At 57.9% G+C, this 27,359-nt stretch overlaps 13 non-coding genes and 3 pseudogenes across 13 annotated transcripts; all 16 read right to left on the reverse strand.

Moving 5' to 3' along the window:
- Window positions 1–1,293: 1,293 nt before the first annotated feature.
- LOC147300294 (5S ribosomal RNA) lies at window positions 1,294–1,412 on the reverse strand. Its single transcript, XR_015128068.1, has one exon. It is a non-coding gene; the product is annotated as a 5S ribosomal RNA (ribosomal RNA).
- Window positions 1,413–2,668: 1,256 nt separating this feature from the next.
- Window positions 2,669–2,787, reverse strand: LOC147300295 (5S ribosomal RNA). The gene has a single exon (XR_015128087.1). It is a non-coding gene; the product is annotated as a 5S ribosomal RNA (ribosomal RNA).
- Window positions 2,788–4,394: 1,607 nt separating this feature from the next.
- On the reverse strand, window positions 4,395–4,513 carry LOC147300296 (5S ribosomal RNA). Its single transcript, XR_015128100.1, has one exon. It is a non-coding gene; the product is annotated as a 5S ribosomal RNA (ribosomal RNA).
- Window positions 4,514–5,889: 1,376 nt separating this feature from the next.
- On the reverse strand, window positions 5,890–6,008 carry LOC147300297 (5S ribosomal RNA). The gene has a single exon (XR_015128043.1). It is a non-coding gene; the product is annotated as a 5S ribosomal RNA (ribosomal RNA).
- A 1,259-nt stretch (window positions 6,009–7,267) lies between these two features.
- On the reverse strand, window positions 7,268–7,386 carry LOC147300298 (5S ribosomal RNA). Its single transcript, XR_015128044.1, has one exon. It is a non-coding gene; the product is annotated as a 5S ribosomal RNA (ribosomal RNA).
- A 1,256-nt stretch (window positions 7,387–8,642) lies between these two features.
- Window positions 8,643–8,751, reverse strand: LOC147300299 (5S ribosomal RNA; annotated as a pseudogene).
- Window positions 8,752–10,234: 1,483 nt separating this feature from the next.
- On the reverse strand, window positions 10,235–10,353 carry LOC147300300 (5S ribosomal RNA). Its single transcript, XR_015128088.1, has one exon. It is a non-coding gene; the product is annotated as a 5S ribosomal RNA (ribosomal RNA).
- A 1,097-nt stretch (window positions 10,354–11,450) lies between these two features.
- LOC147300301 (5S ribosomal RNA) lies at window positions 11,451–11,569 on the reverse strand. Its single transcript, XR_015128101.1, has one exon. It is a non-coding gene; the product is annotated as a 5S ribosomal RNA (ribosomal RNA).
- A 1,374-nt stretch (window positions 11,570–12,943) lies between these two features.
- LOC147300302 (5S ribosomal RNA) lies at window positions 12,944–13,062 on the reverse strand. Its single transcript, XR_015128089.1, has one exon. It is a non-coding gene; the product is annotated as a 5S ribosomal RNA (ribosomal RNA).
- Window positions 13,063–14,159: 1,097 nt separating this feature from the next.
- Window positions 14,160–14,278, reverse strand: LOC147300303 (5S ribosomal RNA). The gene has a single exon (XR_015128103.1). It is a non-coding gene; the product is annotated as a 5S ribosomal RNA (ribosomal RNA).
- A 2,332-nt stretch (window positions 14,279–16,610) lies between these two features.
- LOC147300304 (5S ribosomal RNA) lies at window positions 16,611–16,729 on the reverse strand. Its single transcript, XR_015128045.1, has one exon. It is a non-coding gene; the product is annotated as a 5S ribosomal RNA (ribosomal RNA).
- A 2,474-nt stretch (window positions 16,730–19,203) lies between these two features.
- On the reverse strand, window positions 19,204–19,322 carry LOC147300305 (5S ribosomal RNA; annotated as a pseudogene).
- A 2,234-nt stretch (window positions 19,323–21,556) lies between these two features.
- LOC147300306 (5S ribosomal RNA) lies at window positions 21,557–21,675 on the reverse strand (annotated as a pseudogene).
- Window positions 21,676–23,210: 1,535 nt separating this feature from the next.
- On the reverse strand, window positions 23,211–23,329 carry LOC147300307 (5S ribosomal RNA). The gene has a single exon (XR_015128080.1). It is a non-coding gene; the product is annotated as a 5S ribosomal RNA (ribosomal RNA).
- Window positions 23,330–24,585: 1,256 nt separating this feature from the next.
- On the reverse strand, window positions 24,586–24,704 carry LOC147300308 (5S ribosomal RNA). Its single transcript, XR_015128090.1, has one exon. It is a non-coding gene; the product is annotated as a 5S ribosomal RNA (ribosomal RNA).
- A 1,607-nt stretch (window positions 24,705–26,311) lies between these two features.
- On the reverse strand, window positions 26,312–26,430 carry LOC147300309 (5S ribosomal RNA). The gene has a single exon (XR_015128104.1). It is a non-coding gene; the product is annotated as a 5S ribosomal RNA (ribosomal RNA).
- Between the last annotated feature and the right edge of the window lie 929 nt (window positions 26,431–27,359).

Below are 27,359 nucleotides of genomic sequence, written 5' to 3' on the forward strand. Positions count from 1 at the left end.
AAGATGGCCTCAGCAAGCAGCCACAGGCCCTGGTTTGGTGTAAGTGGCCTCAGCTAGCAGCACAGGCCCTGGTGTGATGTGAGTGGCCTGAGCAAGAGCCACAGGCCTTGGTGTGGTGTAAGTGGCCTCAGCCAGCAGCCACAGGCCCTGGTGTGGTGTAAGTCGCCTCAGCCAGAAGCCACAGGCCCTGGTGTGGTGTAGGTGGCCTCAGCCAGCAGCAAAAGGGCCCTGGTGTGGTGTAAGTCGCCTCAGCCAGCAGCCACAGGCCCTGGTGTGGTGTAGGTGGCCTCAGCCAGCAGCCACAGGCCCTGGTGTGGTGTAAGTGGCCTCAGCCAGCAGCCACAGGCCCTGGTGTGGTGTAAGTGGCCTCAGCCAGTGCCACAGGCCCTGGTGTGGTGTAAGTGGTCTGAGCAAGAGCCACAGACCCTGGTGTGGTGTAATTGGCCTCAGCCAGCAGCCACAGGCCCTGGTGTGGTGTAAGTCGCCTCAGACAGAAGCCACAGGCACTGGTGTGGTGTAAGTGGCCTCAGCCAGCAGCAAAAGGGCCCTGGTGTGGTGTAAGTCGCCTCAGCCAGCAGCCACAGGCCCTGGTGTGGTGTAGGTGGCCTCAGCCACCAGCCACAGGCCCTGGTGTGGTGTAAGTGGCCTCAGCCAGCAGCCACAGGCCCTGGTGTGGTGTAAGTGGCCTCAGCCAGCAGCCACAGGCCCTGGTGTGGTGTAAGTGGCCTCAGCCAGTGCCACAGGCCCTGGTGTGGTGTAAGTGGCCTGAGCAAGAGCCACAGGCCCTGGTGTGGTGTAAGTGGCCTGAGCAAGAGCCACAGACCCTGGTGTGGTGTAATTGGCCTCAATAGCAACTAATGCCCTGGTGTGGTGTAGGTGGCCTAAGCCAGCAGCCACAGGCCCTGGTGTGGTGTAAGTGGCCTGAGCAAGAGCCACAGGCCCTGGTGTGGTGTAAGTGGCCTGAGCAAGAGCCACAGACCCTGGTGTGGTGTAATTGGCCTCAATAGCAACTAATGCCCTGGTGTGGTGTAGGTGGCCTCAGCCAGCAGCCACAGGCCCTGGTGTGGTGAAAGTGGCCTCAGCCAGAGCCACAGGCCCTGATGTGGTGTAAGTGGCCCCAGCCGGTCACTCAGGCCCTTGTGTGGTGTAGGTTGCATCAGCTAGCAGCACAAGACATTGGAAAAGAGCCAAAAGCAGTGTCGTTAATGTGCCCTCATTAATGGGCAGCTGCTTTTGGTCTTTTAATACACCCCTTCTCTGGATCAAAAGCGGTTCAATGACATGAAAATCAAAGGCTTACAGCACCAGGTATTCCCAGGTAGTCTCCCATCCAAGTACTAACCAAGCCCAGCCCTGCTTAGCTTCCGAGATCAGACGAGGTCGGGCGTGCTCAGGGTGGTATGGCCGTAAGCTGCTGGACCCAGCACAATGTCTCAATTTATGGATTCAAGTGATTAGGTGGCAAGTACCTGAAGTTACGAAGACAATGCTATAACCATACCTGCATGTTTGCATAATACCCTAACCCAAAGGCTCAGTTTGGCATTTATCCAACAGCACAGGCCCTGGATTGTTGAAGATGGCCTCAGGAACCAGCACAGGGCCTGGTGTGTTGTACATGGCCACAGCAAGGAGCACAGGGCCTGGTTTGGTGAAGATGGCCTCGGCCAGAAGCGCAGGGCCTGGTGTGATGTGAGTGGCCTGAGCAAGAGCCACAGGCCTTGGTGTGGTGTAAGTGGCCTCAGCCAGCAGCCACAGGCCCTGGTGTGGTGTAGGTGGCCTCAGCCAGCAGCCACAGGCCCTGGTGTGGTGTAGGTGGCCTCAGCCAGCAGCCACAGGCCCTGGTGTGGTGTAAGTGGCCTCAGCCAGCAGCCACAGGCCCTGGTGTGGTGTAAGTGGCCTGAGCAAGAGCCACAGGCCCTGGTGTGGTGTAAGTGGCCTGAGCAAGAGCCACAGACCCTGGTGTGGTGTAATTGGCCTCAATAGCAACTAATGCCCTGGTGTGGTGTAGGTGGCCTCAGCCAGCAGCCACAGGCCCTGGTGTGGTGTAAGTGGCCTCGGCCAGCAGCCACAGGCCCTGGTGTGGTGTAAGTGGCCTCAGCCAGAAGCCACAGGCACTGGTGTGGTGTAAGTGGCCTCAGCCAGCAGCAAAAGGGCCCTGGTGTGGTGTAAGTGGCCTCAGCCAGCAGCCACAGGCCCTGGTGTGGTGTAGGTGGCCTCAGCCAGCAGCCACAGGCCCTTGTGTGGTGTAATTGGCCTCAATAGCAACTAAGGCCCTGGTGTGGTGTAAGTGGCCTCAGCCAGTGCCACAGGCCCTGGTGTGGTGTAAGTGGCCTGAGCAAGAGCCACAGACCCTGGTGTGGTGTAATTGGCCTCAATAGCAACTAAGGCCCTGGTGTGGTGTAGGTGGCCTCAGCCAGCAGCCACAGGCTCTGGTGTGGTGTAACTGGCCTCAGCCAGCAGCCACAGGCCCTGATGTGGTGTAAGTGGCCCCAGCCGGTCACTCAGGCCCTGGTGTGGTGTAGGTGGCATCAGCTAGCAGCACAAGACATTGGAAAAGAGCCAAAAGCAATGTCGTTAATGTGCCCTCATTAATGGGCAGCTGCTTTTGGTCTTTTAATACACCCCTTTTCTGGATCAAAAGCGGTTCAATGACATGAAAATGAAAGGCTTACAGCACCAAGTATTCCCAGGCAGTCTCCCATCCAAGTACTAACCAAGCCCAGCCCTGCTTAGCTTCCGAGATCAGACGAGGTCGGGCGTGCTCAGGGTGGTATGGCCGTAAGCTGCTGGCCCCAGCACAATGTCTCAATTTATGGATTCAAGTGATTAGGTGGCAAGTACCTGAAGTTACGAAGACAATCCTATAACCATACCTGCATGTTTGCATAATACCCTAACCCAAAGGCTCAGTTTAGCATTTATCCAACAGCACAGGCCCTGGATTGTTGAAGATGGCCTCAGGAACCAGCACAGGGCCTGGTGTGTTGTACATGGCCACAGCAAGCAGCACAGGGCCTGGTTTGGTGAAGATGGCCTCGGCCAGAAGAGCAGGGCCTGGTGTGATATGAGTGGCCTGAGCAAGAGCCACAGGCCCTGGTGTGGTGTAAGTGGCCTGAGCAAGAGCCACAGGCCCTGGTGTGGTGTGAGTGGCCTCAGCCAGCAGCCACAGGCCCTGGTGTGGTGTAAGTCACCTCAGCCAGAAGCCACAGTCCCTGGTGTGGTGTAAGTGGCCTCAGCCAGCAGCAACAGGCCCTGGTGTGGTGTAAGTCGCCTCAGCCAGCAGCCACAGGCCCTGGTGTGGTGTAGGTGGCCTCAGCCTGCAGCCACAGGCCCTGGTGTGGTCTAAGTGGCCTCAGCCAGTGCCACAGGCCCTGGTGTGGTGTAAGTGGCCTGAGCAAGAGCCACAGACCCTGGTGTGGTGTAAATGGCCTCAATAGCAACTAAGGCCCTGGTGTGGTGTATGTGGCCTCAGCCAGCAGCCACAGGCCCTGGTGTGGTGTAACTGGCCTCAGCCAGCAGCCACAGGCCCTGGTGTGGTGTAAGTGGCCTCAATAGCAACTAAGGCCCTGGTGTGGTGTAAGTGGCCTCAGCCAGCAGCCACAGGCTCTGGTGTGGTGTAACTGGCCTCAGCCAGCAGCCACAGGCCCTGGTGTGGTGTAAGTGGCCTCAATAGCAACTAAGGCCCTGGTGTGGTGTAAGTGGCCTCAGCCAGCAGTCACAGGCCCTGGTGTGGTGTAAGTGGCCTCAATAGCAACTAAGGCCCTGGTGTGGTGTAAGTGGCCTCAGCCAGCAGTCACAGGCCCTGGTGTGGTGTAGGTGGCCTCAGCCAGCAGCCACAGGCTCTGGTGTGGTGTAAATCACCTCAGCCAGAAGCCACAGTCCCTGGTGTGGTGTAAGTGGCCTCAGCCAGCAGCCACAGGCCCTGGTGTGGTGTAAGTGGCCTCAGCCAGTGCCACAGGCCCTGGTGTGGTGTAATTGGCCTCAATAGCAACTAAGGCCCTGGTGTGGTGTAAGTGGCCTGAGCAAGAGCCACATACCCTGGTGTGGTGTAATTGGCCTCAATAGCAACTAAGGCCCTGGTGTGGTGTAGGTGGCCTCAGCCAGCAGCCACAGGCCCTGGTGTGGTGTAAGTGGCCTCAGCCAGCAGCCACAGGCCCTGGTGTGGTGTAAGTGGCCTCAGCCAGAGCCACAGGCCCTGATGTGGTGTAAGTGGCCCCAGCCGGTCACTTAGGTCCTGGTGTGGTGTAGGTTGCATCAGCTAGCAGCACAAGACATTGGAAAAGAGCCAAAAGGAGTGTCGTTAATGTGCCCTCATTAATGGGCAGCTGCTTTTGGTCTTTTAATACACCCCTTCTCTGGATCAAAAGCGGTTCAATGACATGAAAATGAAAGACTGACAGCACCAGGTATTCCCAGGCAGTCTCCCATCCAAGTACTAACCAAGCCCAGCCCTGCTTAGCTTCCGAGATCAGACGAGGTCGGGTGTGCTCAGGGTGGTATGGCCGTAAGCTGCTGGGCCCAGCACAATGTCTCAATTTATGGATTCAAGTGATTAGGTGGCAAGTACCTGAAGTTACGAAGATAATCCTATAACCATACCTGCATGTTTGCATAATACCCTAACCCAAAGGCTCAGTTTGGCATTTATCCAACAGCACAGGCCCTGGATTGTTGAAGATGGCCTCAGGAACCAGCACAGGGCCTGGTGTGTTGTACATGGCTACAGCAAGCAGCACAGGGCCTGGTTTGGTGAAGATGGCCTCGGCCAGAAGCGCAGGGCCTGGTGTGATGTGAGTGGCCTGAGCAAGAGCCACAGGCCTTGGTGTGGTGTAAGTGGCCTCAGCCAGCAGCCACAGGCCCTGGTGTGGTGTAGGTGGCCTCAGCCAGCAGCCACAGGCCCTGGTGTGGTGTAAGTGGCCTCAGCCAGCAGCCACAGGCCCTGGTGTGGTGTAAGTGGCCTCAGCCAGCAGCCACAGGCCCTGGTGTGGTGTAAGTGGCCTCAGCCAGTGCCACAGGCCCTGGTGTAGTGTAAGTAGCCTGAGCAAGAGCCACAGACCCTGGTGTGGTGTAATTGGCCTCAGCCAGCAGCCACAGGCCCTGGTGTGGTGTAAGTGGCCTCAGCCAGTGCCACAGGCCCTGGTGTAGTGTAAGTGGCCTGAGCAAGAGCCACAGACCCTGGTGTGGTGTAATTGGCCTCAGCCAGAAGCCACAGGCCCTGGTGTGGTGTAAGTCGCCTCAGCCAGAAGCCACAGGTACTGGTGTGGTGTAAGTGGCCTCAGCCAGCTGCAAAAGGGCCCTGGTGTGGTGTAAGTCGCCTCAGCCAGCAGCCACCGGCCCTGGTGTGGTGTAGGTGGCCTCAGCCAGCAGCCACAGGCCCTGGTGTGGTATAAGTGGCCTCAGCCAGCAGCCACAGGCCCTGGTGTGGTGTAAGTGGCCTCAGCCAGCAGCCACAGGCCCTGGTGTGGTGTAAGTGGCCTCAGCCAGTGCCACAGGCCCTGGTGTGGTGTAAGTGGCCTGAGCAAGAGCCACAGGCCCTGGTGTGGTGTAAGTGGCCTGAGCAAGAGCCACAGACCATGGTGTGGTGTAATTGGCCTCAATAGCAACTAAGGCCCTGGTGTGGTGTAAGTGGCCTCAGCCAGCAGCCACAGGCCCTGGTGTAGTGTAAGTGGCCTCAGCCAGAGCAACAGGCCCTGATGTGGTGTAAGTGGCCCCAGCCGGTCACTCAGGCCCTGGTGTGGTGTAGGTGGCATCAGCTAGCAGCACAAGACATTGGAAAACAGCCAAAAGCAATGTCGTTAATGTGCCCTCATTAATGGGGAGCTGCTTCTGGTCTTTTAATACACCCCTTCTCTGGATCAAAAGCGGTTCAATGACATGAAAATGAAAGGCTTACAGCACCAGGTATTCCCAGGCAGTCTCCCATCCAAGTACTAACCAAGCCCAGCCCTGCTTAGCTTCCGAGATCAGACGAGGTCGGGCGTGCTCAGGGTGGTATGGCCGTAAGCTGCTGGCCCCAGCACAATGTCTCAATTTATGGATTCAAGTGATTAGGTGGCAAGTACCTGAAGTTACGAAGACAATCCTATAACCATACCTGCATGTTTGCATAATACCCTAACCAAAAGGCTCAGTTTGGCATTTATCCAACAGCACAGGCCCTGGATTGTTGAAGATGGCCTCAAGAACCAGCACAGGACCTGGTGTGTTTTACATGGCCACAGCAAGCAGCACAGGGCCTGGTTTGGTGAAGATGGCCTCAGCAAGCAGCCACAGGCCCTGGTTTGGTGTAAGTGGCCTCAGCCAGCAGCCACAGGCCTTGGTGTGGTGTAAGTGGCCTCAGCCAGCAGCCACAGGCCCTGGTGTGGTGTAAGTCGCCTCAGCCAGAAGCCACAGGCCCTGGTGTGGTGTAGGTGGCCTCAGCCAGCAGCAAAAGGGCCCTGGTGTGGTGTAAGTCGCCTCAGCCAGCAGCCACAGGCCCTGGTGTGGTGTAGGTGGCCTCAGCCAGCAGCAAAAGGGCCCTGGTGTGGTGTAAGTCGCCTCAGCCAGCAGCCACAGGCCCTGGTGTGGTGTAGGTGGCCTCAGCCAGCAGCCACAGGCCCTGGTGTGGTGTAAGTGGCCTCAGCCAGCAGCCACAGGCCCTGGTGTGGTGTAAGTGGCCTCAGCCAGCAGCCACAGGCCCTGGTGTGGTGTAAGTGGCCTCAGCCAGTGCCACAGGCCCTGGTGTGGTGTAAGTGGCCTGAGCAAGAGCCACAGGCCCTGGTGTGGTGTAAGTGGCCTGAGCAAGAGCCACAGACCCTGGTGTGGTGTAATTGGCCTCAATAGCAACTAATGCCCTGGTGTGGTGTAGGTGGCCTAAGCCAGCAGCCACAGGCCCTGGTGTGGTGTAAGTGGCCTGAGCAAGAGCCACAGGCCCTGGTGTGGTGTAAGTGGCCTGAGCAAGAGCCACAGACCCTGGTGTGGTGTAATTGGCCTCAATAGCAACTAATGCCCTGGTGTGGTGTAGGTGGCCTCAGCCAGCAGCCACAGGCCCTGGTGTGGTGAAAGTGGCCTCAGCCAGAGCCACAGGCCCTGATGTGGTGTAAGTGGCCCCAGCCGGTCACTCAGGCCCTTGTGTGGTGTAGGTTGCATCAGCTAGCAGCACAAGACATTGGAAAAGAGCCAAAAGCAGTGTCGTTAATGTGCCCTCATTAATGGGCAGCTGCTTTTGGTCTTTTAATACACCCCTTCTCTGGATCAAAAGCGGTTCAATGACATGAAAATCAAAGGCTTACAGCACCAGGTATTCCCAGGCAGTCTCCCATCCAAGTACTAACCAAGCCCAGCCCTGCTTAGCTTCCGAGATCAGACGAGGTCGGGCGTGCTCAGGGTGGTATGGCCGTAAGCTGCTGGCCCCAGCACAATGTCTCAATTTATGGATTCAAGTGATTAGGTGGCAAGTACCTGAAGTTACGAAGACAATGCTATAACCATACCTGCATGTTTGCATAATACCCTAACCCAAAGGCTCAGTTTGGCATTTATCCAACAGCACAGGCCCTGGATTGTTGAAGATGGCCTCAGGAACCAGCACAGGGCCTGGTGTGTTGTACATGGCCACAGCAAGGAGCACAGGGCCTGGTTTGGTGAAGATGGCCTCGGCCAGAAGCGCAGGGCCTGGTGTGATGTGAGTGGCCTGAGTAAGAGCCACAGGCCTTGGTGTGGTGTAAGTGGCCTCAGCCAGCAGCCACAGGCCCTGGTGTGGTGTAGGTGGCCTCAGCCAGCAGCCACAGGCCCTGGTGTGGTGTAGGTGGCCTCAGCCAGCAGCCACAGGCCCTGGTGTGGTGTAAGTGGCCTCAGCCAGCAGCCACAGGCCCTGGTGTGGTGTAAGTGGCCTGAGCAAGAGCCACAGGCCCTGGTGTGGTGTAAGTGGCCTGAGCAAGAGCCACAGACCCTGGTGTGGTGTAATTGGCCTCAATAGCAACTAATGCCCTGGTGTGGTGTAGGTGGCCTCAGCCAGCAGCCACAGGCCCTGGTGTGGTGTAAGTGGCCTCGGCCAGCAGCCACAGGCCCTGGTGTGGTGTAAGTCGCCTCAGCCAGAAGCCACAGGCACTGGTGTGGTGTAAGTGGCCTCAGCCAGCAGCAAAAGGGCCCTGGTGTGGTGTAAGTGGCCTCAGCCAGCAGCCACAGGCCCTGGTGTGGTGTAGGTGGCCTCAGCCAGCAGCCACAGGCCCTTGTGTGGTGTAATTGGCCTCAATAGCAACTAAGGCCCTGGTGTGGTGTAAGTGGCCTCAGCCAGTGCCACAGGCCCTGGTGTGGTGTAAGTGGCCTGAGCAAGAGCCACAGACCCTGGTGTGGTGTAATTGGCCTCAATAGCAACTAAGGCCCTGGTGTGGTGTAGGTGGCCTCAGCCAGCAGCCACAGGCCCTGGTGTGGTGTAAGTGGCCTCAGCCAGCAGCCACAGGCCCTGATGTGGTGTAAGTGGCCCCAGCCGGTCCCTCAGGCCCTTGTGTGGTGTAGGTTGCATCAGCTAGCAGCACAAGACATTGGAAAACAGCCAAAAGCAATGTCGTTAATGTGCCCTCATTAATGGGGAGCTGCTTCTGGTCTTTTAATACACCCCTTCTCTGGATCAAAAGCGGTTCAATGACATGAAAAAGAAAGGCTTACAGAACCAGGTATTCCCCCATCCAAGTACTAACCAAGCCCAGCCCTGCTTAGCTTCCGAGATCAGACGAGGTCGGGCGTGCTCAGGGTGGTATGGCCGTAAGCTGCTGGCCCCAGCACAATGTCTCAATTTATGGATTCAAGTGATTAGGTGGCAAGTACCTGAAGTCACGAAGACAATCCTATAACCCTACCTGCATGTTTGCATAATACCCTAACCCAAAGGCTCAGTTTAGCATTTATCCAACAGCACAGGTCCTGGATTGTTGAAGTTGGCCTCAGGAACCAGCACAGGGCCTGGTGTGTTGTACATGGCCACAGCAAGCAGCACAGGGCCTGGTTTGGTGAAGATGGCCTCGGCCAGAAGCACAGGGCCTGGTGTGATATGAGTGGCCTTAGCAAGAGCCACAGGCCCTGGTGTGGTGTAAGTGGAATCAGCCAGAAGCCACAGGCCCTGGTGTGGTGTAAGTGGCCTCAGCCAGAGCCACAGGCCCTGGTGTGGTGTAACTGGCCTCAATAGCAAATAAGGCCCTGATGTGGTGTAAGTGGCCTCAGCCAGAGCCACAGGCCCTGGTGTGGTGTAAGTGGCCTCAATAGCAACTAAGGCCCTGGTGTGGTGTAAGTGGCCTCAGCCAGCAGTCACAGGCCCTGGTGTGGTGTAGGTGGCCTCAGCCAGCAGCCACAGGCTCTGGTGTGGTGTAAGTCGCCTCAGCCAGCAGCCACAGGCCCTGGTATGGTGTAAGTGGCCTCAGCCAGCAGCCACAGGCCCTGGTGTGGTGTAAGTGGCCAGAAGCGCAGGGCCTGGTGTGATGTGAGTGGCCTGAGCAAGAGCCACAGACCCTGGTGTGGTGTAATTGGCCTCAATAGCAACTAAGGCCCTGGTGTGGTGTATGTGGCCTCAGCCAGCAGCCACAGGCCCTGGTGTGGTGTAAGTCACCTCAGCCAGAAGCCACAGTCCCTGGTGTGGTGTAAGTGGCCTCAGCCAGCAGCAACAGGCCCTGGTGTGGTGTAAGTCGCCTCAGCCAGCAGCCACAGGCCCTGGTGTGGTGTAGGTGGCCTCAGCCTGCAGCCACAGGCCCTGGTGTGGTCTAAGTGGCCTCAGCCAGTGCCACAGGCCCTGGTGTGGTGTAAGTGGCCTGAGCAAGAGCCACAGACCCTGGTGTGGTGTAAATGGCCTCAATAGCAACTAAGGCCCTGGTGTGGTGTATGTGGCCTCAGCCAGCAGCCACAGGCCCTGGTGTGGTGTAACTGGCCTCAGCCAGCAGCCACAGGCCCTGGTGTGGTGTAAGTGGCCTCAATAGCAACTAAGGCCCTGGTGTGGTGTAAGTGGCCTCAGTCAGCAGCCACAGGCTCTGGTGTGGTGTAACTGGCCTCAGCCAGCAGCCACAGGCCCTGATGTGGTGTAAGTGGCCCCAGCCGGTCACTCAGGCCCTGGTGTGGTGTAGGTGGCATCAGCTAGCAGCACAAGACATTGGAAAAGAGCCAAAAGCAATGTCGTTAATGTGCCCTCATTAATGGGCAGCTGCTTTTGGTCTTTTAATACACCCCTTTTCTGGATCAAAAGCGGTTCAATGACATGAAAATGAAAGGCTTACAGCACCAAGTATTCCCAGGCAGTCTCCCATCCAAGTACTAACCAAGCCCAGCCCTGCTTAGCTTCCGAGATCAGACGAGGTCGGGCGTGCTCAGGGTGGTATGGCCGTAAGCTGCGGGCCCCAGCACAATGTCTCAATTTATGGATTCAAGTGATTAGGTGGCAAGTACCTGAAGTTACGAAGACAATCCTATAACCATACCTGCATGTTTGCATAATACCCTAACCCAAAGGCTCAGTTTAGCATTTATCCAACAGCACAGGCCCTGGATTGTTGAAGATGGCCTCAGGAACCAGCACAGGGCCTGGTGTGTTGTACATGGCCACAGCTAGCAGCACAGGGCCTGGTTTGGTGAAGATGGCCTCGGCCAGAAGAGCAGGGCCTGGTGTGATATGAGTGGCCTGAGCAAGAGCCACAGGCCCTGGTGTGGTGTAAGTGGCCTGAGCAAGAGCCACAGGCCCTGGTGTGGTGTAAGTGGCCTCAGCCAGCAGCCACAGGCCCTGGTGTGGTGTAAGTCACCTCAGCCAGAAGCCACAGTCCCTGGTGTGGTGTAAGTGGCCTCAGCCAGCAGCAACAGGCCCTGGTGTGGTGTAAGTCGCCTCAGCCAGCAGCCACAGGCCCTGGTGTGGTGTAGGTGGCCTCAGCCTGCAGCCACAGGCCCTGGTGTGGTCTAAGTGGCCTCAGCCAGTGCCACAGGCCCTGGTGTGGTGTAAGTGGCCTGAGCAAGAGCCACAGACCCTGGTGTGGTGTAAATGGCCTCAATAGCAACTAAGGCCCTGGTGTGGTGTATGTGGCCTCAGCCAGCAGCCACAGGCCCTGGTGTGGTGTAACTGGCCTCAGCCAGCAGCCACAGGCCCTGGTGTGGTGTAAGTGGCCTCAATAGCAACTAAGGCCCTGGTGTGGTGTAAGTGGCCTCAGCCAGCAGCCACAGGCTCTGGTGTGGTGTAACTGGCCTCAGCCAGCAGCCACAGGCCCTGGTGTGGTGTAAGTGGCCTCAGCCAGAGCCACAGGCCCTGATGTGGTGTAAGTGGCCCCAGCCGGTCACTTAGGTCCTGGTGTGGTGTAGGTGGCATCAGCTAGCAGCACAAGACATTGGAAAAGAGCCAAAAGGAGTGTCGTTAATGTGCCCTCATTAATGGGCAGCTGCTTTTGGTCTTTTAATACACCCCTTCTCTGGATCAAAAGCGGTTCAATGACATGAAAATGAAAGACTGACAGCACCAGGTATTCCCAGGCAGTCTCCCATCCAAGTACTAACCAAGCCCAGCCCTGCTTAGCTTCCGAGATCAGACGAGGTCGGGTGTGCTCAGGGTGGTATGGCCGTAAGCTGCTGGGCCCAGCACAATGTCTCAATTTATGGATTCAAGTGATTAGGTGGCAAGTACCTGAAGTTACGAAGATAATCCTATAACCATACCTGCATGTTTGCATAATACCCTAACCCAAAGGCTCAGTTTGGCATTTATCCAACAGCACAGGCCCTGGATTGTTGAAGATGGCCTCAGGAACCAGCACAGGGCCTGGTGTGTTGTACATGGCTACAGCAAGCAGCACAGGGCCTGGTTTGGTGAAGATGGCCTCGGCCAGAAGCGCAGGGCCTGGTGTGATGTGAGTGGCCTGAGCAAGAGCCACAGGCCTTGGTGTGGTGTAAGTGGCCTCAGCCAGCAGCCACAGGCCCTGGTGTGGTGTAGGTGGCCTCAGCCAGCAGCCACAGGCCCTGGTGTGGTGTAAGTGGCCTCAGCCAGCAGCCACAGGCCCTGGTGTGGTGTAAGTGGCCTCAGCCAGCAGCCACAGGCCCTGGTGTGGTGTAAGTGGCCTCAGCCAGTGCCACAGGCCCTGGTGTAGTGTAAGTAGCCTGAGCAAGAGCCACAGACCCTGGTGTGGTGTAATTGGCCTCAGCCAGCAGCCACAGGCCCTGGTGTGGTGTAAGTCGCCTCAGCCAGCAGCCACAGGCCCTGGTGTGGTGTAAGTGGCCTGAGCAAGAGCCACAGACCCTGGTGTGGTGTAAATGGCCTCAATAGCAACTAAGGCCCTGGTGTGGTGTATGTGGCCTCAGCCAGCAGCCACAGGCCCTGGTGTGGTGTAACTGGCCTCAGCCAGCAGCCACAGGCCCTGGTGTGGTGTAAGTGGCCTCAGCCAGCAGCCACAGGCCCTGGTGTGGTGTAGGTGGCCTCAGCCTGCAGCCACAGGCCCTGGTGTGGTCTAAGTGGCCTCAGCCAGTGCCACAGGCCCTGGTGTGGTGTAAGTGGCCTGAGCAAGAGCCACAGACCCTGGTGTGGTGTAAATGGCCTCAATAGCAACTAAGGCCCTGGTGTGGTGTATGTGGCCTCAGCCAGCAGCCACAGGCCCTGGTGTGGTGTAACTGGCCTCAGCCAGCAGCCACAGGCCCTGGTGTGGTGTAAGTGGCCTCAATAGCAACTAAGGCCCTGGTGTGGTGTAAGTGGCCTCAGTCAGCAGCCACAGGCTCTGGTGTGGTGTAACTGGCCTCAGCCAGCAGCCACAGGCCCTGATGTGGTGTAAGTGGCCCCAGCCGGTCACTCAGGCCCTGGTGTGGTGTAGGTGGCATCAGCTAGCAGCACAAGACATTGGAAAAGAGCCAAAAGCAATGTCGTTAATGTGCCCTCATTAATGGGCAGCTGCTTTTGGTCTTTTAATACACCCCTTTTCTGGATCAAAAGCGGTTCAATGACATGAAAATGAAAGGCTTACAGCACCAAGTATTCCCAGGCAGTCTCCCATCCAAGTACTAACCAAGCCCAGCCCTGCTTAGCTTCCGAGATCAGACGAGGTCGGGCGTGCTCAGGGTGGTATGGCCGTAAGCTGCGGGCCCCAGCACAATGTCTCAATTTATGGATTCAAGTGATTAGGTGGCAAGTACCTGAAGTTACGAAGACAATCCTATAACCATACCTGCATGTTTGCATAATACCCTAACCCAAAGGCTCAGTTTAGCATTTATCCAACAGCACAGGCCCTGGATTGTTGAAGATGGCCTCAGGAACCAGCACAGGGCCTGGTGTGTTGTACATGGCCACAGCTAGCAGCACAGGGCCTGGTTTGGTGAAGATGGCCTCGGCCAGAAGTGCAGGGCCTGGTGTGATATGAGTGGCCTGAGCAAGAGCCACAGGCCCTGGTGTGGTGTAAGTGGCCTGAGCAAGAGCCACAGGCCCTGGTGTGGTGTAAGTGGCCTCAGCCAGCAGCCACAGGCCCTGGTGTGGTGTAAGTCACCTCAGCCAGAAGCCACAGTCCCTGGTGTGGTGTAAGTGGCCTCAGCCAGCAGCAACAGGCCCTGGTGTGGTGTAAGTCGCCTCAGCCAGCAGCCACAGGCCCTGGTGTGGTGTAGGTGGCCTCAGCCTGCAGCCACAGGCCCTGGTGTGGTCTAAGTGGCCTCAGCCAGTGCCACAGGCCCTGGTGTGGTGTAAGTGGCCTGAGCAAGAGCCACAGACCCTGGTGTGGTGTAAATGGCCTCAATAGCAACTAAGGCCCTGGTGTGGTGTATGTGGCCTCAGCCAGCAGCCACAGGCCCTGGTGTGGTGTAACTGGCCTCAGCCAGCAGCCACAGGCCCTGGTGGGGTGTAAGTGGCCTCAATAGCAACTAAGGCCCTGGTGTGGTGTAAGTGGCCTCAGCCAGCAGCCACAGGCTCTGGTGTGGTGTAACTGGCCTCAGCCAGCAGCCACAGGCCCTGGTGTGGTGTAAGTGGCCTCAGCCAGAGCCACAGGCCCTGATGTGGTGTAAGTGGCCCCAGCCGGTCACTTAGGTCCTGGTGTGGTGTAGGTGGCATCAGCTAGCAGCACAAGACATTGGAAAAGAGCCAAAAGGAGTGTCGTTAATGTGCCCTCATTAATGGGCAGCTGCTTTTGGTCTTTTAATACACCCCTTCTCTGGATCAAAAGCGGTTCAATGACATGAAAATGAAAGACTGACAGCACCAGGTATTCCCAGGCAGTCTCCCATCCAAGTACTAACCAAGCCCAGCCCTGCTTAGCTTCCGAGATCAGACGAGGTCGGGTGTGCTCAGGGTGGTATGGCCGTAAGCTGCTGGGCCCAGCACAATGTCTCAATTTATGGATTCAAGTGATTAGGTGGCAAGTACCTGAAGTTACGAAGATAATCCTATAACCATACCTGCATGTTTGCATAATACCCTAACCCAAAGGCTCAGTTTGGCATTTATCCAACAGCACAGGCCCTGGATTGTTGAAGATGGCCTCAGGAACCAGCACAGGGCCTGGTGTGTTGTACATGGCTACAGCAAGCAGCACAGGGCCTGGTTTGGTGAAGATGGCCTCGGCCAGAAGCGCAGGGCCTGGTGTGATGTGAGTGGCCTGAGCAAGAGCCACAGGCCTTGGTGTGGTGTAAGTGGCCTCAGCCAGCAGCCACAGGCCCTGGTGTGGTGTAGGTGGCCTCAGCCAGCAGCCACAGGCCCTGGTGTGGTGTAAGTGGCCTCAGCCAGCAGCCACAGGCCCTGGTGTGGTGTAAGTGGCCTCAGCCAGCAGCCACAGGCCCTGGTGTGGTGTAAGTGGCCTCAGCCAGTGCCACAGGCCCTGGTGTAGTGTAAGTAGCCTGAGCAAGAGCCACAGACCCTGGTGTGGTGTAATTGGCCTCAGCCAGCAGCCACAGGCCCTGGTGTGGTGTAAGTGGCCTCAGCCAGTGCCACAGGCCCTGGTGTAGTGTAAGTGGCCTGAGCAAGAGCCACAGACCCTGGTGTGGTGTAATTGGCCTCAGCCAGAAGCCACAGGCCCTGGTGTGGTGTAAGTCGCCTCAGCCAGAAGCCACAGGTACTGGTGTGGTGTAAGTGGCCTCAGCCAGCTGCAAAAGGGCCCTGGTGTGGTGTAAGTCGCCTCAGCCAGCAGCCACCGGCCCTGGTGTGGTGTAGGTGGCCTCAGCCAGCAGCAAAAGGGCCCTGGTGTGGTATAAGTGGCCTCAGCCAGCAGCCACAGGCCCTGGTGTGGTGTAAGTGGCCTCAGCCAGCAGCCACAGGCCCTGGTGTGGTGTAAGTGGCCTCAGCCAGTGCCACAGGCCCTGGTGTGGTGTAAGTGGCCTGAGCAAGAGCCACAGGCCCTGGTGTGGTGTAAGTGGCCTGAGCAAGAGCCACAGACCCTGGTGTGGTGTAATTGGCCTCAATAGCAACTAATGCCCTGGTGTGGTGTAGGTGGCCTCAGCCAGCAGCCACAGGCCCTGGTGTGGTGTAAGTGGCCTCAGCCAGAGCCACAGGCCCTGGTGTGGTGTAAGTGGCCTCAATAGCAACTAAGGCCCTGGTGTGGTGTAAGTGGCCTCAGCCAGCAGTCACAGGCCCTGGTGTGGTGTAAGTGGCCTCAGCCAGCAGCCACAGGCCCTGGTGTGGTGTAGGTGGCCTCAGCCAGCAGCCACAGGCCCTGGTGTGGTGTAATTGGCCTCAGCCAGCAGCCACAAGCCCTGGTGTGGTGTAAGTGGCCTCAGCCAGCAGCCACAGGCCCTGGTGTGGTGTAAGTGGCCTCAGCCAGTGCCACAGGCCCTGGTGTGGTGTAAGTGGCCTGAGCAAGAGCCACAGAGCCTGGTGTGGTGTAATTGGCCTCAGCCAGCAGCCACAGGCCCTGGTGTGGTGTAAGTGGCCTCAGCCAGAAGCCACAGGCACTGGTGTGGTGTAAGTGGCCTCAGCCAGCAGCAAGAGGGCCCTGGTGTGGTGTAAGTGGCCTCAGCCAGCAGCCACAGGCCCTGGTGTGGTGTAAGTGGCCTCAGCCAGAGCCACAGGCCCTGGTGTGGTGTAAGTGGCCTCAATAGCAACTAAGGCCCTGGTGTGGTGTAGGTGGCCTCAGCCAGCAGCCACAGGCTCTGGTGTGGTGTAAGTCGCCTCAGCCAGTGCCACAGGCCCTGGTGTGGTGTAAGTGGCCTCAGCCAGCAGCAAAAGGGCCCTGGTGTGGTGTAAGTCGCCTCAGCCAGCAGCCACAGGCCCTGGTGTGGTGTAGGTGGCCTCAGCCAGCAGCCACAGGCACTGGTGTGGTGTAAGTGGCCTCAGCCAGCAGCAAAAGGGCCCTGGTGTGGTGTAAGTGGCCTCAGCCAGCAGCCACAGGCCCTGGTGTGGTGTAGGTGGCCTCAGCCAGCAGCCACAGGCCCTGGTGTGGTGTAAGTGGCCTCAGCCAGCAGCCACAGGCCCTGGTGTGGTGTAAGTGGCCTCAGCCAGCAGCCACAGGCCCTGATGTGGTGTAAGTGGCCCCAGCCGGTCACTTAGGCCCTGGTGTGGTGTAAGTGGCATCAGCTAGCAGCACAAGACATTGGAAAAGAGCCAAAAGCAGTGTCGTTAATGTGCCCTCATTAATGGGCAGCTGCTTTTGGTCTTTTAATACACCCCTTCTCTGGATCAAAAGCGGTTCAATGACATGAAAATGAAAGGCTTACAGCACCAGGTATTCCCAGGCAGTCTCCCATCCAAGTACTAACCAAGCCCAGCCCTGCTTAGCTTCCGAGATCAGACGAGGTCGGGCGTGCTCAGGGTGGTATGGCCGTAAGCTGCTGGCCCCAGCACAATGTCTCAATTTATGAATTCAAGTGATTAGGTGGCAAGTACCTGAAGTTACGAAGACAATCCTATAACCATACCTGCATGTTTGCATAATACCCTAACCCAAAGGCTCAGTTTGGCATTTATCCCACAGCACAGGCCCTGGATTGTTGAAGATGGCCTCAAGAACCAGCACAGGACCTGGTGTGTTTTACATGGCCACAGCAAGCAGCACAGGGCCTGGTTTGGTGAAGATGGCCTCAGCAAGCAGCCACAGGCCCTGGTTTGGTGTAAGTGGCCTCAGCCAGCAGCCACAGGCCCTGGTGTGGTTTAAGTGGCCTCAGCCAGCAGCCACAGGCCCTGGTGTGGTGTAAGTGGCCTCAGCCAGCAGCCACAGGCCCTGGTGTGGTCTAAGTGGCCTCAGCCAGTGCCACAGGCCCTGGTGTGGTGTAAGTGGCCTGAGTAAGAGCCACAGGCCCTGGTGTGGTGTAAGTGGCCTCAGCCAGCAGCCACAGGCCCTGGTGTGGTGTAAGTGGCCTGAGCAAGTGCCACAGGCCCTGGTGTGGTGTAAGTGGCCAAAGCCAGAGCCACAGGCCCTGGTGTGGTGTAAGTGGCCTCAATAGCAAATAAGGCCCTGGTGTGGTGTAAGTGGCCTGAGCAAGAGCCACAGGGCCTGGTTTGGTGAAGATGGCCTCGGCCAGAAGCTCAGGGCCTGGTGTGATGTGAGTGGCCTGAGCAAGAGCCACAGGCCCTGGTGTGGTGTAAGTGGCCTCAGCCAGCAGCCACAGGCCCTGGTGTGGTGTAAGTCACCTCAGCCAGAAGCCACAGGCACTGGTGTGGTGTAAGTGGCCTCAGCCAGCAGCAAAAGGGCCCTGGTGTGGTGTAAGTCACCTCAGCCAGCAGCCACAGGCCCTGGTGTGGTGTAATTGGCCTCAATAGCAACTAAGGCCCTGGTGTGGTGTAAGTGGCCTGAGTAAGAGCCACAGGCCCTGGTGTGGTGTAAGTGGCCTCAGCCAGCAGCCACAGGCCCTGGTGTGGTGTAAGTGGCCTGAGCAAGTGCCACAGGCCCTGGTGTGGTGTAAGTGGCCTGAGCAAGAGCCACAGGGCCTGGTTTGGTGAAGATGGCCTCGGCCAGAAGCGCAGGGCCTGGTGTGATGTGAGTGGCCTGAGCAAGAGCCACAGACCCTGGTGTGGTGTAATTGGCCTCAATAGCAACTAAGGCCCTGGTGTGGTGTAAGTGGCCTGAGTAAGAGCCACAGGCCCTGGTGTGGTGTAAGTGGCCTCAGCCAGCAGCAAAAGGGCCCTGGTGTGGTGTAAGTGGCCTGAGCAAGTGCCACAGGCCCTGGTGTGGTGTAAGTGGCCTGAGCAAGAGCCACAGGGCCTGGTTTGGTGAAGATGGCCTCGGCCAGAAGCGCAGGGCCTGGTGTGATGTGAGTGGCCTGAGCAAGAGCCACAGGCCCTGGTGTGGTGTAAGTGGCCTCAGCCAGCAGCCACAGGCCCTGGTGTGGTGTAAGTCGCCTCAGCCAGAAGCCACAGGCACTGGTGTGGTGTAAGTGGCCTCAGCCAGCAGCAAAAGGGCCCTGGTGTGGTGTAAGTCGCCTCAGCCAGCAGCCACAGGCCCTGGTGTGGTGTAGATGGCCTCAGCCAGCAGCCACAGGCCCTGGTGTGGTGTAAGTGGCCTCAGCCAGCAGCCACAGGCCCTGGTGTGGTCTAAGTGGCCTCAGCCAGAAGCACAGGGCCTGGTGTGATATGAGTGGCCTGAGCAAGAGCCACAGGCCCTGGTGTGGTGTAAGTGGCCCGAGCAAGAGCCACAGGCCCTGGTGTGGTGTAAGTGGCCTGAGCAAGAGCCACAGGCCCTGGTGTGGTGTAGGTGGCCTCAGCCAGCAGCCACAGGCCCTGGTGTGGTGTAAGTGGCCTCAGCCAGCAGCCACAAGCCCTTGTGTGGTGTAAGTGGCCTCAGCCAGCAGCCACAGACCATGGTGTGGTGTAATTGGCCTCATTAGCAACTAAGGCCCTTGTGTGGTTTAAGTGGCTTCAGCCAGCAGCCACAGGCTCTGGTGTGGTGTAAGTGGCCTCAATAGCAACTAAGGCCCTGGTGTGGTCTAAGCGGCCTGAGCCAGTGCCACAGGCCCTGGTGTGGTGTAAGTGGCCTGAGCAAGAGCCACAGACCCTGGTGTGGTGTAAATGGCCTCAATAGCAACTAAGGCCCTGGTGTGGTGTATGTGGCCTCAGCCAGCAGCCACAGGCCCTGTTGTGGTGTAACTGGCCTCAGCCAGAGCAACAGGCCCTGATGTGGTGTAAGTGGCCCCAGCCGGTCACTCAGGCCCTGGTGTGGTGTAGGTGGCATCAGCTAGCAGCACAAGACATTGGAAAAGAGCCAAAAGCAATGTCGTTAATGTGCCCTCATTAATGGGGAGCTGCTTTTGGTCTTTTAATACACCCCTTCTCTGGATCAAAAGCGGTTCAATGACATGAAAATGAAAGCCTTACAGCACCAGGTATTCCCAGGCAGTCTCCCATCCAAGTACTAACCAAGCCCAGCCCTGCTTAGCTTCCGAGATCAGACGAGGTCGGGCGTGCTTAGGGTGGTATGGCCGTAAGCTGCTGGCCCCAGCACAATGTCTCAATTTATGGATTCAAGTGATTAGGTGGCAAGTACCTGAAGTTACGAAGACAATCCTATAACCATACCTGCATGTTTGCATAATACCCTAACCCAAAGGCTCAGTTTGGCATTTATCCAACAGCACAGGCCCTGGATTGTTGAAGATGGCCACAGCAAGCAGCACAGGGCCTGGTTTGGTGAAGATGGCCTCAGCCAGAAGCACAGGGCCTGGTGTGATATGAGTGGCCTGAGCAAGAGCCACAGGCCCTGGTGTGGTGTAAGTGGAATCAGCCAGCAGCCACAGGCCCTGGTGTGGTGTAAGTGGCCTGAGCCAGAGCCACAGGCCCTGGTGTGGTGTAACTGGCCTGAATAGCAAATAAGGCCCTGGTGTGGTGTAAGTGGCCTCAGCCAGAGCCACAGGCCCTGGTGTGGTGTAAGTGGCCTCAATAGCAACTAAGGCCCTGGTGTGGTGTAAGTGGCCTCAGCCAACAGCCACAGGCCCTGGTATGGTGTAAGTGGCCTCAGCCAGCAGCCACAGGCCCTGGTGTGGTGTAAGTGGCCAGAAGCGCAGGGCCTGGTGTGATGTGAGTGGCCTGAGCAAGAGCCACAGACCCTGGTGTGGTGTAATAGGCCTCAATAGCAACTAAGGCCCTGGTGTGGTGTATGTGGCCTCAGCCAGCAGCCACAGGCCCTGGTGTGGTGTAACTGGCCTCAGCCAGCAGCCACAGGCCCTGGTGTGGTGTAAGTGGCCTCAGCCAGAGCCACAGGCCCTGATGTGGTGTAAGTCGCCTCAGCTAGCAGCACAGGGCCTGGTTTGGTGAAGATGGCCTCGGCCAGAAGCACAGGACCTGGTTTGATATGAGTGGCCTGAGCCAGCAGCCACAGGCCCTGGTGTGGTGTAAGTGGCCTCAGCCAGCAGCAACAGGCCCTGGTGTGGTGTAAGTCGCCTCAGCCAGAAGCCACAGGCACTGGTGTGGTGTAAGTGGCCTCAGCCAGCAGCAACAGGCCGTGGTGTGGTGTAAGTCGCCTCAGCAAGCAGCCACAGGCCCTGGTGTGGTGTAGGTGGTCTCAGCCAGCAGCCACAGTTCCTGGTGTGGTGTAAGTGGCCTCAGCCAGCAGCCACAGGCCCTGGTGTGGTGTAAGTGGCCTCAGCAAGAGCCACAGACCCTGGTGTGGTGTAATTGGCCTAAGCCAGAGCCACAGGCCCTGGTGTGGTGTAAGTGGCCTGAGCAAGAACCACAGGGCCTGGTTTGGTGAAGATGGCCTCGGCCAGAAGCGCAGGGCCTGGTGTGATGTGAGTGGCCTGAGCAAGAGCCACAGGCCCTGGTGTGGTGTAAGTGGCCTCAGCCAGCAGCCACAGGCCCTGGTGTGGTGTAAGTCGCCTCAGCCAGAAGCCACAGGCACTGGTGTGGTGTAAGTGGCCTCAGCCAGCAGCAAAAGGGCCCTGGTGTGGTGTAAGTCGCCTCAGCCAGCAGCCACAGGCCCTGGTGTGGTGTAGGTGGCCTCAGCCAGCAGCCACAGGCCCTGGTGTGGTGTAAGTGGCCTCAGCCAGTGCCACAGGCCCTGGTGTGGTGTAAGTGGCCTGAGCAAGAGCCACAGACCATGGTGTGGTGTAATTGGCCTCAATAGCAACTAAGGCCCTGGTGTGGTGTAAGTGGCCTCAGCCAGCAGCCACAGGCCCTGGTGTGGTGTAGGTGGCCTCAGCCAGCAGCCACAGGCCCTGGTGTGGTGTAGGTGGCCTCAGCCAGCAGCCACAAGCCCTTGTGTGGTGTAAGTGGCCTCAGCCAGCAGCCACAGGCCCTGGTGTGGTGTAAGTGGCCTCAGCCAGTGCCACAGGCCCTGGTGTGGTGTAAGTGGCCTGAGCAAGAGCCACAGACCATGGTGTGGTGTAATTGGCCTCAATAGCAACTAAGGCCCTGGTGTGGTGTAAGTGGCCTCAGCCAGCAGCCACAGGCCCTGGTGTGGTGTAAGTGGCCTCAGCCAGCAGCCACAGGCCCTGGTGTGGTGTAAGTGGCCTCAGCCAGAGCCACAGGCCCTGATGTGGTGTAAGTGGCCCCAGCCGGTCACTCAGGCCCTGGTGTGGTGTAGGTGGCATCAGCTAGCAGCACAAGACATTGGAAAACAGCCAAAAGCAATGTCGTTAATGTGCCCTCATTAATGGGCAGCTGCTTTTGGTCTTTTAATACACCCCTTCTCTGGATCAAAAGCGGTTCAATGACATGAAAATCAAAGGCTTACAGCACCAAGTATTCCAAGGCAGTCTCCCATCCAAGTACTAACCAAGCCCAGCCCTGCTTAGCTTCCGAGATCAGACGAGGTCGGGCGTGCTCAGGGTGGTATGGCCGTAAGCTGCTGGCCCCAGCACAATGTCTCAATTTATGGATTCAAGTGATTAGGTGGCAAGTACCTGAAGTTACGAAGACAATCCTATAACCATACCTGCATGTTTGCATAATACCCTAACCAAAAGGCTCAGTTTGGCATTTATCCAACAGCACAGGCCCTGGATTGTTGAAGATGGCCTCAAGAACCAGCACAGGACCTGGTGTGTTTTACATGGCCACAGCAAGCAGCACAGGGCCTGGTTTGGTGAAGATGGCCTCAGCAAGCAGCCACAGGCCCTGGTTTGGTGTAAGTGGCCTCAGCTAGCAGCACAGGCCCTGGTGTGATGTGAGTGGCCTGAGCAAGAGCCACAGGCCTTGGTGTGGTGTAAGTGGCCTCAGCCAGCAGCCACAGGCCCTGGTGTGGTGTAAGTCGCCTCAGCCAGAAGCCACAGGCCCTGGTGTGGTGTAGGTGGCCTCAGCCAGCAGCAAAAGGGCCCTGGTGTGGTGTAAGTCGCCTCAGCCAGCAGCCACAGGCCCTGGTGTGGTGTAGGTGGCCTCAGCCAGCAGCCACAGGCCCTGGTGTGGTGTAAGTGGCCTCAGCCAGCAGCCACAGGCCCTGGTGTGGTGTAAGTGGCCTCAGCCAGTGCCACAGGCCCTGGTGTGGTGTAAGTGGTCTGAGCAAGAGCCACAGACCCTGGTGTGGTGTAATTGGCCTCAGCCAGCAGCCACAGGCCCTGGTGTGGTGTAAGTCGCCTCAGACAGAAGCCACAGGCACTGGTGTGGTGTAAGTGGCCTCAGCCAGCAGCAAAAGGGCCCTGGTGTGGTGTAAGTCGCCTCAGCCAGCAGCCACAGGCCCTGGTGTGGTGTAGGTGGCCTCAGCCACCAGCCACAGGCCCTGGTGTGGTGTAAGTGGCCTCAGCCAGCAGCCACAGGCCCTGGTGTGGTGTAAGTGGCCTCAGCCAGCAGCCACAGGCCCTGGTGTGGTGTAAGTGGCCTCAGCCAGTGCCACAGGCCCTGGTGTGGTGTAAGTGGCCTGAGCAAGAGCCACAGGCCCTGGTGTGGTGTAAGTGGCCTGAGCAAGAGCCACAGACCCTGGTGTGGTGTAATTGGCCTCAATAGCAACTAATGCCCTGGTGTGGTGTAGGTGGCCTAAGCCAGCAGCCACAGGCCCTGGTGTGGTGTAAGTGGCCTGAGCAAGAGCCACAGGCCCTGGTGTGGTGTAAGTGGCCTGAGCAAGAGCCACAGACCCTGGTGTGGTGTAATTGGCCTCAATAGCAACTAATGCCCTGGTGTGGTGTAGGTGGCCTCAGCCAGCAGCCACAGGCCCTGGTGTGGTGAAAGTGGCCTCAGCCAGAGCCACAGGCCCTGATGTGGTGTAAGTGGCCCCAGCCGGTCACTCAGGCCCTTGTGTGGTGTAGGTTGCATCAGCTAGCAGCACAAGACATTGGAAAAGAGCCAAAAGCAGTGTCGTTAATGTGCCCTCATTAATGGGCAGCTGCTTTTGGTCTTTTAATACACCCCTTCTCTGGATCAAAAGCGGTTCAATGACATGAAAATCAAAGGCTTACAGCACCAGGTATTCCCAGGTAGTCTCCCATCCAAGTACTAACCAAGCCCAGCCCTGCTTAGCTTCCGAGATCAGACGAGGTCGGGCGTGCTCAGGGTGGTATGGCCGTAAGCTGCTGGACCCAGCACAATGTCTCAATTTATGGATTCAAGTGATTAGGTGGCAAGTACCTGAAGTTACGAAGACAATGCTATAACCATACCTGCATGTTTGCATAATACCCTAACCCAAAGGCTCAGTTTGGCATTTATCCAACAGCACAGGCCCTGGATTGTTGAAGATGGCCTCAGGAACCAGCACAGGGCCTGGTGTGTTGTACATGGCCACAGCAAGGAGCACAGGGCCTGGTTTGGTGAAGATGGCCTCGGCCAGAAGCGCAGGGCCTGGTGTGATGTGAGTGGCCTGAGCAAGAGCCACAGGCCTTGGTGTGGTGTAAGTGGCCTCAGCCAGCAGCCACAGGCCCTGGTGTGGTGTAGGTGGCCTCAGCCAGCAGCCACAGGCCCTGGTGTGGTGTAGGTGGCCTCAGCCAGCAGCCACAGGCCCTGGTGTGGTGTAAGTGGCCTCAGCCAGCAGCCACAGGCCCTGGTGTGGTGTAAGTGGCCTGAGCAAGAGCCACAGGCCCTGGTGTGGTGTAAGTGGCCTGAGCAAGAGCCACAGACCCTGGTGTGGTGTAATTGGCCTCAATAGCAACTAATGCCCTGGTGTGGTGTAGGTGGCCTCAGCCAGCAGCCACAGGCCCTGGTGTGGTGTAAGTGGCCTCGGCCAGCAGCCACAGGCCCTGGTGTGGTGTAAGTGGCCTCAGCCAGAAGCCACAGGCACTGGTGTGGTGTAAGTGGCCTCAGCCAGCAGCAAAAGGGCCCTGGTGTGGTGTAAGTGGCCTCAGCCAGCAGCCACAGGCCCTGGTGTGGTGTAGGTGGCCTCAGCCAGCAGCCACAGGCCCTTGTGTGGTGTAATTGGCCTCAATAGCAACTAAGGCCCTGGTGTGGTGTAAGTGGCCTCAGCCAGTGCCACAGGCCCTGGTGTGGTGTAAGTGGCCTGAGCAAGAGCCACAGACCCTGGTGTGGTGTAATTGGCCTCAATAGCAACTAAGGCCCTGGTGTGGTGTAGGTGGCCTCAGCCAGCAGCCACAGGCTCTGGTGTGGTGTAACTGGCCTCAGCCAGCAGCCACAGGCCCTGATGTGGTGTAAGTGGCCCCAGCCGGTCACTCAGGCCCTGGTGTGGTGTAGGTGGCATCAGCTAGCAGCACAAGACATTGGAAAAGAGCCAAAAGCAATGTCGTTAATGTGCCCTCATTAATGGGCAGCTGCTTTTGGTCTTTTAATACACCCCTTTTCTGGATCAAAAGCGGTTCAATGACATGAAAATGAAAGGCTTACAGCACCAAGTATTCCCAGGCAGTCTCCCATCCAAGTACTAACCAAGCCCAGCCCTGCTTAGCTTCCGAGATCAGACGAGGTCGGGCGTGCTCAGGGTGGTATGGCCGTAAGCTGCTGGCCCCAGCACAATGTCTCAATTTATGGATTCAAGTGATTAGGTGGCAAGTACCTGAAGTTACGAAGACAATCCTATAACCATACCTGCATGTTTGCATAATACCCTAACCCAAAGGCTCAGTTTAGCATTTATCCAACAGCACAGGCCCTGGATTGTTGAAGATGGCCTCAGGAACCAGCACAGGGCCTGGTGTGTTGTACATGGCCACAGCAAGCAGCACAGGGCCTGGTTTGGTGAAGATGGCCTCGGCCAGAAGAGCAGGGCCTGGTGTGATATGAGTGGCCTGAGCAAGAGCCACAGGCCCTGGTGTGGTGTAAGTGGCCTGAGCAAGAGCCACAGGCCCTGGTGTGGTGTGAGTGGCCTCAGCCAGCAGCCACAGGCCCTGGTGTGGTGTAAGTCACCTCAGCCAGAAGCCACAGTCCCTGGTGTGGTGTAAGTGGCCTCAGCCAGCAGCAACAGGCCCTGGTGTGGTGTAAGTCGCCTCAGCCAGCAGCCACAGGCCCTGGTGTGGTGTAGGTGGCCTCAGCCTGCAGCCACAGGCCCTGGTGTGGTCTAAGTGGCCTCAGCCAGTGCCACAGGCCCTGGTGTGGTGTAAGTGGCCTGAGCAAGAGCCACAGACCCTGGTGTGGTGTAAATGGCCTCAATAGCAACTAAGGCCCTGGTGTGGTGTATGTGGCCTCAGCCAGCAGCCACAGGCCCTGGTGTGGTGTAACTGGCCTCAGCCAGCAGCCACAGGCCCTGGTGTGGTGTAAGTGGCCTCAATAGCAACTAAGGCCCTGGTGTGGTGTAAGTGGCCTCAGCCAGCAGCCACAGGCTCTGGTGTGGTGTAACTGGCCTCAGCCAGCAGCCACAGGCCCTGGTGTGGTGTAAGTGGCCTCAATAGCAACTAAGGCCCTGGTGTGGTGTAAGTGGCCTCAGCCAGCAGTCACAGGCCCTGGTGTGGTGTAAGTGGCCTCAATAGCAACTAAGGCCCTGGTGTGGTGTAAGTGGCCTCAGCCAGCAGTCACAGGCCCTGGTGTGGTGTAGGTGGCCTCAGCCAGCAGCCACAGGCTCTGGTGTGGTGTAAATCACCTCAGCCAGAAGCCACAGTCCCTGGTGTGGTGTAAGTGGCCTCAGCCAGCAGCCACAGGCCCTGGTGTGGTGTAAGTGGCCTCAGCCAGTGCCACAGGCCCTGGTGTGGTGTAATTGGCCTCAATAGCAACTAAGGCCCTGGTGTGGTGTAAGTGGCCTGAGCAAGAGCCACATACCCTGGTGTGGTGTAATTGGCCTCAATAGCAACTAAGGCCCTGGTGTGGTGTAGGTGGCCTCAGCCAGCAGCCACAGGCCCTGGTGTGGTGTAAGTGGCCTCAGCCAGCAGCCACAGGCCCTGGTGTGGTGTAAGTGGCCTCAGCCAGAGCCACAGGCCCTGATGTGGTGTAAGTGGCCCCAGCCGGTCACTTAGGTCCTGGTGTGGTGTAGGTTGCATCAGCTAGCAGCACAAGACATTGGAAAAGAGCCAAAAGGAGTGTCGTTAATGTGCCCTCATTAATGGGCAGCTGCTTTTGGTCTTTTAATACACCCCTTCTCTGGATCAAAAGCGGTTCAATGACATGAAAATGAAAGACTGACAGCACCAGGTATTCCCAGGCAGTCTCCCATCCAAGTACTAACCAAGCCCAGCCCTGCTTAGCTTCCGAGATCAGACGAGGTCGGGTGTGCTCAGGGTGGTATGGCCGTAAGCTGCTGGGCCCAGCACAATGTCTCAATTTATGGATTCAAGTGATTAGGTGGCAAGTACCTGAAGTTACGAAGATAATCCTATAACCATACCTGCATGTTTGCATAATACCCTAACCCAAAGGCTCAGTTTGGCATTTATCCAACAGCACAGGCCCTGGATTGTTGAAGATGGCCTCAGGAACCAGCACAGGGCCTGGTGTGTTGTACATGGCTACAGCAAGCAGCACAGGGCCTGGTTTGGTGAAGATGGCCTCGGCCAGAAGCGCAGGGCCTGGTGTGATGTGAGTGGCCTGAGCAAGAGCCACAGGCCTTGGTGTGGTGTAAGTGGCCTCAGCCAGCAGCCACAGGCCCTGGTGTGGTGTAGGTGGCCTCAGCCAGCAGCCACAGGCCCTGGTGTGGTGTAAGTGGCCTCAGCCAGCAGCCACAGGCCCTGGTGTGGTGTAAGTGGCCTCAGCCAGCAGCCACAGGCCCTGGTGTGGTGTAAGTGGCCTCAGCCAGTGCCACAGGCCCTGGTGTAGTGTAAGTAGCCTGAGCAAGAGCCACAGACCCTGGTGTGGTGTAATTGGCCTCAGCCAGCAGCCACAGGCCCTGGTGTGGTGTAAGTGGCCTCAGCCAGTGCCACAGGCCCTGGTGTAGTGTAAGTGGCCTGAGCAAGAGCCACAGACCCTGGTGTGGTGTAATTGGCCTCAGCCAGAAGCCACAGGCCCTGGTGTGGTGTAAGTCGCCTCAGCCAGAAGCCACAGGTACTGGTGTGGTGTAAGTGGCCTCAGCCAGCTGCAAAAGGGCCCTGGTGTGGTGTAAGTCGCCTCAGCCAGCAGCCACCGGCCCTGGTGTGGTGTAGGTGGCCTCAGCCAGCAGCCACAGGCCCTGGTGTGGTATAAGTGGCCTCAGCCAGCAGCCACAGGCCCTGGTGTGGTGTAAGTGGCCTCA

This window comes from Aulonocara sp. 'chitande type north' Nkhata Bay, unplaced genomic scaffold (genome assembly GCF_057382095.1).
Source record: "Aulonocara sp. 'chitande type north' Nkhata Bay isolate Kocher_YH1m ecotype deep benthic unplaced genomic scaffold, A_spYH_male_GT1.1 unmapped_scaffold_35, whole genome shotgun sequence".
NCBI classification, from domain to species: Eukaryota; Metazoa; Chordata; class Actinopteri; order Cichliformes; family Cichlidae; genus Aulonocara; species Aulonocara sp. 'chitande type north' Nkhata Bay.